Below are 8,041 nucleotides of genomic sequence, written 5' to 3'. Positions count from 1 at the left end.
ATTGCCAAAGGCACTTGACTGTTAACCAGAAGGCTGGTGGTTCAAACCCACCAGCCACTCCTCGGAAGGAAGGTTGGGCAATCTACTTCCGTAGTGACAACGTCTTGGAAACCCAAGGAGGGGTCGCTATGAGTCAGGTCTGACTCGATGGCACACGACAACAACAACATATAATAATATATTTTAAAAAGCCCAAACCCACTGCCATCAAGTAGATTCCAACTGATAGCAACCCTATAAGACAGAGGAGAACTGCCTCATAGGGTTTCCAAGGCTGCAATCTTTACAGAGTCAGACTGCCTCATCTTCCTCCTGCAGAGCAGCTGGTGGGCTCGAACCACTGACTTTTCAATTAACAGCTGAGTGTTTAACCACTGCATAACCAGGGCTCCTCAAGCGGAGAATACCAGGGTTAAAAACAAAGTGAAGGTAAAAAGGTGAGATAAATGTAAACCAAAAGAAACAGAGTGCCAATGGGAGTAGAACACAAGATAGATTTTATGGCAAAAACCTAATCAGTGACAACGAGGAAGGCTTCTCAGTGGGAGAAACAGCAATAGATCCAAATGATAGAACCGTCAGCAAAATGCATGCACGTGATTATGTACTAAATATATTAAAGCTGTAAGTGGCAGATTAATGCAGCAAATAATCGTGTAATTGGAAATTTTAATGTATCACTCTCAGAAATGCATAGAGCAAGCTGACAAAACCAAGCAAGATCACAGATGTGTATGAGGTGATGCATGCACAGAATCCACAGATAACCCACAGAGAACTTTCTGTAATGGTGGGAGCGGTCCCAGCGCCCTATCATGTGTGAGGCCGCAGGTATCCACACAGAGTTCTCAAGAAGCAACCCTGATCAGCACAGATTTTCTGACCATAGTGCAGGAGATACCTAGACCTGCATCTGTACATATATACACGCATGAAATTGAAATGAAAAATAGATTTCATATCTTTTAACTAGGAGCTCTGGTAGCATAGTGTCTAGGGCACTTGACTGCTAACCAGAAGGCTGGCGTTTCAAACCCACCAGCCACTCCTCGGAAGGAAGGTTGGGCAATCCTACTTCTGTAGTGATACCGCCTCGGAAACCCAAGGAGGGGTCGCTATGAGTCGGGGCCGACTCGACGGCAAACAACAACAACAACAACATCTTTTAACTAATAAAGTAATTTTAGAAAACCCTATGCTGAACACGACATATGGGAAATTACAAAATATGGCTTAATTGATAATAAAAACAATGCATTGAAAATATGTACTATGTTGTTGTTGTTGTTGTTATGTGCCGTCGAGTCGGCCTCGACTCATAGCGACCCCTCCTTGGGTTTCCGAGGCAGTATCACTCCGGAAGTAGGATTGCCCAACCTTCCTTCCGAGGAGTGGCTGGTGGGTTTGAACCGCCAGCCGTCTGGTTAGCAGGCAAGTGACTTAGCCACTATAGAATTATATCCCTTATAAATCCATTTATCAGAAAAGTGCAAATACTAAACAACCATGAAGTAAGCATTCAATACGAGAAACTAGAAAATGAGTGAAAAGTATTATTCTTCCAACAGCACGGCAGGCCAGGTGTTCTAAAAGTAGTTCAGCTGCTTAGAAGATTCACATCTGGATACTTTACAACAAATTTACTTCTAAATTCATTCCTGACCTCCCGAGAATGCATAGGAACTCCCCAAAGGAGGGGTGGGGTGGAAAGGTCTCAAAGGAGAGAGGAAGCTGTATGAAGACTGGCAAACCAATGGCTGCCCCAGGATCTAAAGATAGCATCGGGAACTCAGAGTTTAGGGTAGTATTCCAGCTTGAGGGAATAGGACACAAGTCCTTAGGACCATGCCAAAGTCCTAGGTGGATTCCGTGGAAGCAGAACCAAAGGTAAGGATTCTTCCACAGGAAATTAAGGAAGTACTGCCAGAGGTGGCAGCCAAGAGTGGAGTAAGCAGGAGAGGAATGGAGGAAAGCCAAGCAAAGGTACAATCCCAGGCAAAGTCCAGTTAAGCTATAAATTACATATGGTGTTAGTTGTGTAAGGTGTAAGTTATCATTTGTCCTGACCTGAGGAAAGAAAACTGGGCTTTCAAACTCATGCACCTATCAGTCATTAGCTAATGGTGTATATATGTGCAAGCTGGGGCTGTGGGAGAGAGTGGGGGGTAGGTGGATAAGTAGGGGTGAATGGGTGTTGTAAATTGCCAGGAAATTTAGTTTCTGTGCAGAGCCAGTAAAATAGCTCGAGTACATGAAGAGAAGACCTTTGAAGAAGATCTTCAGGTTAAAACAAGTTGGAGGAGATCTGAACAGGTCACCAGCATTGGTTCCTCGAGTGGAGGAGCAGAGTGGAAAGTCTGACATAAACCTGGACACTCCAAGAGGTACACTTTCAGTGAGAATGGGGCAGGGAGAAGATGGTGCAGGACTGGGTAATATTTTGTTCTGTTCTACGTAATGCCCCAACTAAGGAGCTCTGGTAGCATCGTGCCTAAGGCACTTGACGGCTAACCAGAAGGCTGGCGGTTCAAACCCACCAGCCACTCCTCGGAAGGAAGATGGGGCAATCTACTTCCAAAGTGATACTGCCTTGGCAACCCAAGGAGGGGTTTCTATGAGTTGGGTCCGACTCGATGGCACATAACAACAACAACAACAATGCCCCAACTAACAACAATCAATGAAATACGACCAAAGATGGCCCCGTGGTAGAATTTTCGCCTTCCACATGGAAGACCCAGGTTTGATTCCTGGCGAAGGCACCTCATGTCCAACTATCGTTCATCAGTCAGTGGTGGTTGTGTGTTACTGTAATGCTGGACAGATCCTGATTGGCACAAATGGTGTGTATTTGATTGCTAATGGACAGACTAGCAGTTTGAACCAACCCAGTGCTACCGTGGAAGACAGACCTGGTGATCTGCTTTGATAAAGATTACAGCCAAGAAAAATCTATGGGGAAGTTCTAATCTGTGACACGTGGAGCTGCCGTGAGTCAGAATGGACTCTAAGAACAGCAACAAGTGATGCCGCGCAGGTTTCAGTGGAGCTTCCGGTCCAAGGCAGACCAGGAAGACAGCCTGGTGATCTCACTCTGAAAATCAGCCCCCAGACCCTGACGTGGGACAACAGCCCCACCTGTAACCGGTCACAGAAGGCACAGGACCAGGAAGTGTTTCAGTCAGTTGTGCCTGGGGTCACCACAAGCCAGGGGCCAACGTGATGGCAGCTAACATCAACATAAATGAAAACAATGAGATCGCTTCTTTATTTTGGCTCCTGTGCCATGAAAATAATTTTAACAAAAAACAACAATATTTTCTTAGAAGTTGTACCAAACATCTTCAAATATGTACCCTCCTGAGGTCCAAGTACATAATTTTGGGGCAGAAGTACAAATTGAAAATGTAGAGTCTCTTTCTTAAAAATTGTTAAGCATTTTGAGATGGTGACAGTGAAGCGTTAAACTAAGTGTTGTACTCTTCTGAGTGCAGGGGCCCCGTGCTACTGCAAAGCTCACACACCCAGGAAGCTGGCCCTGAGTAGGTGATTGCAGGCCAAAAAATTAAATCAAAGTTGTTCTGTGTTAGTAATATAGCAAACATGCGGTAAAAGTACATGAAAATCCTGTCTTGAGAAAAGCACGTGCAGTTCACGTACCTTAGAATTTCCACAGACTAAATCGATTCAGTTAGCAGCTCAGGAAACAATGATAGATGACCAAAAACACATAGAAACAAATGTCCAAGAAAAAGAAGCAATAAAAATTGTAAACAGAACAGTTGTACCCAAAGTCAACAGATATTAGAATTATCATATATAGAAGAAGGTAATTGGAAGAGTATATTATAAAACATACAAGAAATAAGAGAATATAAGAATATTACCAGAATTTAAATAAAATTATAGACAAAAAAGATGTAATTATTGTGGTATAAAACTTAATGGATGAGGATTTCTGCTTCTATATATGACATAGCTACTTCACAAGAGATCAGCCCAAGGTACAGATAACAACTATATGTTCTGAACAAAAGTTAAAAAACAGCTACTAACTACAGCCTTTGGAGGTGAGCTGACACTTGCAAGAAGAGATGGGAATAGGTGAGTTCCCTACCTTTGCAGCTTTGGCCTGAAGGTGGGCTCTGCTCCTGGCACGTGCAGGGCCCTTGAAGCTCCAGAGAGCAGACATGGACCATTTTCTTTCTGGCACAAGGAAGACAGAGGCTGGGGTGGTAATAGTAATTGGTCAAATGTGAGGGGGTAATCTCTGAAAGAAAAGAGAGGCCAAGGGGGACCTTAGTTAGGTTATATGTGTTAACTTTGTCCAATCTCTGATTACTGGGTAGGACAGAAGCCAAACAACTTAGCTGAATAAGGAGACAGAACGTATCAATTACATGGAGAGCTCAGCCACAGCGTTCTACAGAAGAGAGTTTGTCTAACCAAACAGCAGACAGCTGCAACAATCCACTGAGAACCAGAACAGATTTCATACCATTCAAAACGTGAAGGATAGAATCTAAAATTACTCACCATGTGAGGAAACAGGAAAATGGGAGGTAGAGAAAGAAGACAATGAAGAGATGCTCCATCTCACCAGTGTTCAGAGAGATGCAAATTAAAATATATTTAAATACTTTATACTCATTAGATTGACGGAAAAAAGAGAGAGAGAGAGAGAGAGAAATAGCAGTGCCGGAGAAGATGAAGAGACACAGAATGCCATTCACTGAGATTGAGAGTGTAAACTGAAGTGGCCCTTCAGGAGAATCATGTGGAAATTCATATTAAAAAGAAGAATAAACATATAATCCATCCAGTGGTTTTACTCCTCAGTAAACACCTCAGAGAAATTCCAACAGAGGGCCTGAAAGGGACATGAATAAGAATATAATTTGAGCACTGCATTTTGCAAAGAATTTAGACATCCTAGGGGTAAATTGTATGTGGTACACTTATATGGAATACTGTGTACCGGCAAGATAGAATTAATTATATCTACATGGATAGAGTACAAAATACAAAATAATGATGATTGAAAGAGAAAACAATTTGTGATTCAAATTGCAATGCTATTTACTTAAATTGTAAAGATATACATGCGTAATATACATTATTGGGAGCTTTAGTAGAATAGTGGCTAAGGCACTTGACTGCTAACCAGAAGGCTGGCAGTTCAAACCCACCAGCCACTCCTCGGAAGGAAGATGGGGCAATCTACTTCTGAAGTGATACTGCCTCGGAAACCCAAGGAGGGGTCGCTATGAGACGGGTCCGACTCCACGGCACATAACAACAACAACAACAATATACATTAGTATGTATAAAATTAAGGATACATATTAAATACCCAGGACTAGACATTTAAGGAACTCTAGATTGAGACTGGAGGATAAGGAGTAAGCTGCCAGATCTAGCAAACAGAAAGTAACAAGGTATTGAGTTAAATTTGAATTTCTGATAAACACCAAATAATAGTTCATTATATCCAAGTAATACTGAATGAAAGGAAACTTTTAGAGCTTCCAACATTCCAGCCTTTGCCAGCCTGAGAGAACCCATGTGGAAAAGCAGCAATAATAAATAGTTTATATATTCTTTTCCAAAAAACTATTGCATTAAAAAACCAAAACCAAACACTGCCATTGAGTCAGATCCGACTCATAGCGACTCCTCCTTGGGTTTCCAAGGCAGTATCACTACGGAAGTAGATTGCCCCATCTTCCTTCTGAGAAGTGGCTGGTGGGTTTGAACTACCAGCCTTCTGGTTAGCAGTCAAATGCCTTAGGCACTATGCCTCCAGGTATGTGGGCCATGGTGGTGTTGTTAGGTGCCATCGAGTGGGGTCTGGCTCACCGTGACCCTATGCACAACACAATGAGATACTGTCCGGTCCTGTGCCGTCCTCACAATTATGACGATGTTTGAGCTGGTAGTTTCAGCCACTCCATCAGTCCATCTCATTGAGGATCTTTCTCTTTTTCACTGACTCTCTATTAAGCATGATGTCCTTAACCAGGGGCTAGTCCCTCCTGGTAACACATCCAAAGTATGTGAGATGAACTCTTGCCATTCTCATTTCTAAGGAGCATTCTGGCTGTACTTTTTCCAAGACAGATTTGTTCATTCTTTTGGCAGTCCATGGTATATTCAATATTCTTTGACAACACCATAATTCAAATGCATTGATTCTTCTCTGGTCTTTCTTATTCATTGTCCAGCTTTCACATGCATATGAGGCAATTGAAAATACCGTGGCTTGGGTCAGGCACAGTTAGTCTTCAAAGTGACTGACATCTTTGTTTTTAATACTTTAAAGAGGTCTTTTGCAGCAGATTTGCCCAATGCAATATGTTCTTGGATTTCTTGACAGCTGCTTCTGGGTCACTGATTGTGGATCATATTTGAGTCACACTTGTACAAAAAAAGATAATTATTCGATATTTATCTGAAATTCAAATTTAACTGAGCATCTGGTATTTTATACATCAACCCTAATATGGAGAGAAACAGTAACATGTCATATGAAAGAAATAAAGGCCACGCACAGACCAACAATGGGGAGAAGCCATGCATGTGGTCCATTGTCAATTGAATTCAAACATGAGGATTTAAAAATAAATAAATCAGTAATTAAAAAACTAAAATAGATCATTTTAGCTAAATTATTTTGGAAATAGTGTAAATTACAGGATACAGTGGTATTTTTTTAATGTTTTGTTGTAAGGTGCCTCCTAGTTAGCTCCGAAACCAAGGAGGGGTCGCTATGAGTTGGGTCCGACTCGATGGCACATAACAACAACAACAATAGTGACCCTATGCACAGCAAAATGAAATGCCATGCCGCTGTGCACCATCCTCACAATCCTTGCTATACCTGAGCCCATCCTTACAGCCACTGTGTCAATCCATCTCGTTGAGGGTCTTCACCTTTTTTGCTGATCCCCCATTTTCCAAGCATGATAGCCTTCTTCAGGGAATGGTCCCTCTGACAATATGACCAAGGTAGGTGAGATGAAGTCTGGCCATTCTCACTTCCAAGGAGCATTCCAGCTGCACCTCTTCCAGGACTGATTTGTTCATCGTCCTGGCAGTCCGTGGTATCTTCAGTATTCTTTGCCAGCACCACAATTCAATGCATCAACTGTTCTTCGGTTTTCCTTATTCACCATCCAGCTTTCACATGCGTATGAGGCTGTTGAAAATACAAAGGCTTGGGTTAGGTGAACCTTTGTTTTCCAAGTGATTTAACGCCTTAGGAGGAACTAATTCTATTATGTCAAGTACTTTAAAAATCATCTTATGTGTCTATGGTTTTATTGACAAAGTAGAAACACCAGCTTCCTGAGATACTGACATCATACCCCAAGCTACTCAACACAAAGTTCTTGCTAGGTGCATTCAGTCAATATTAAATACAAAGGTTCTTTCTGTCAACCAGAAATATGACCTTATGAAAAAAAGTACTGTTTTTTAATCTGTAGAATGTATGTGTGTGTGTGTTACAATTTGTTCATTTAAGCTGTAAGCAACTGGTATTGATACTTATTACTATAAATTATTTATAGTAATAATTTCCTGTGATATTCAGGAAAAAGAAAACTTGGGTCACTCGATCTACATTATTTCTTTGCTAGTGTTTGCATATATAACAGGACTGGTGTTCTACCCAATTCAAATACAGTTAGTCCCCAGGTTCAAAGACTCAACTTACACACAACCCCACCCAACTTACATGTGACCTGAAGTTACAAACCAACCCCAGTAAAGACTGTAATATTAAAATTTTGAGGTAATACAATGGTTCATAACAACAAACGGGTGCTACTTTGCGATGTACATCAAAACATTGTTATCATTATTACCATATCATTATGTTAAAGATGTTTTAGTTAAGTGTTCAATTCTTTGATGTATAGAAAGGTACAGTATATACTGTATACATTAGGAGCTCTGGTAGCATAGTGCCTAAGGCACTTGACTGCTAACCAGAAGGCTGGCAGTTCAAACCCACCAGCCACTCCTCGGAAGGAAGATG

This window comes from Orycteropus afer, unplaced genomic scaffold (genome assembly GCF_000298275.1).
Source record: "Orycteropus afer afer isolate SDZICR_OR568_19922 unplaced genomic scaffold, OryAfe1.0 scaffold00106, whole genome shotgun sequence".
NCBI classification, from domain to species: Eukaryota; Metazoa; Chordata; class Mammalia; order Tubulidentata; family Orycteropodidae; genus Orycteropus; species Orycteropus afer.
The sequence above is the reverse complement of the archived record's forward strand: the minus strand, read 5'-3'. Positions refer to the sequence as shown.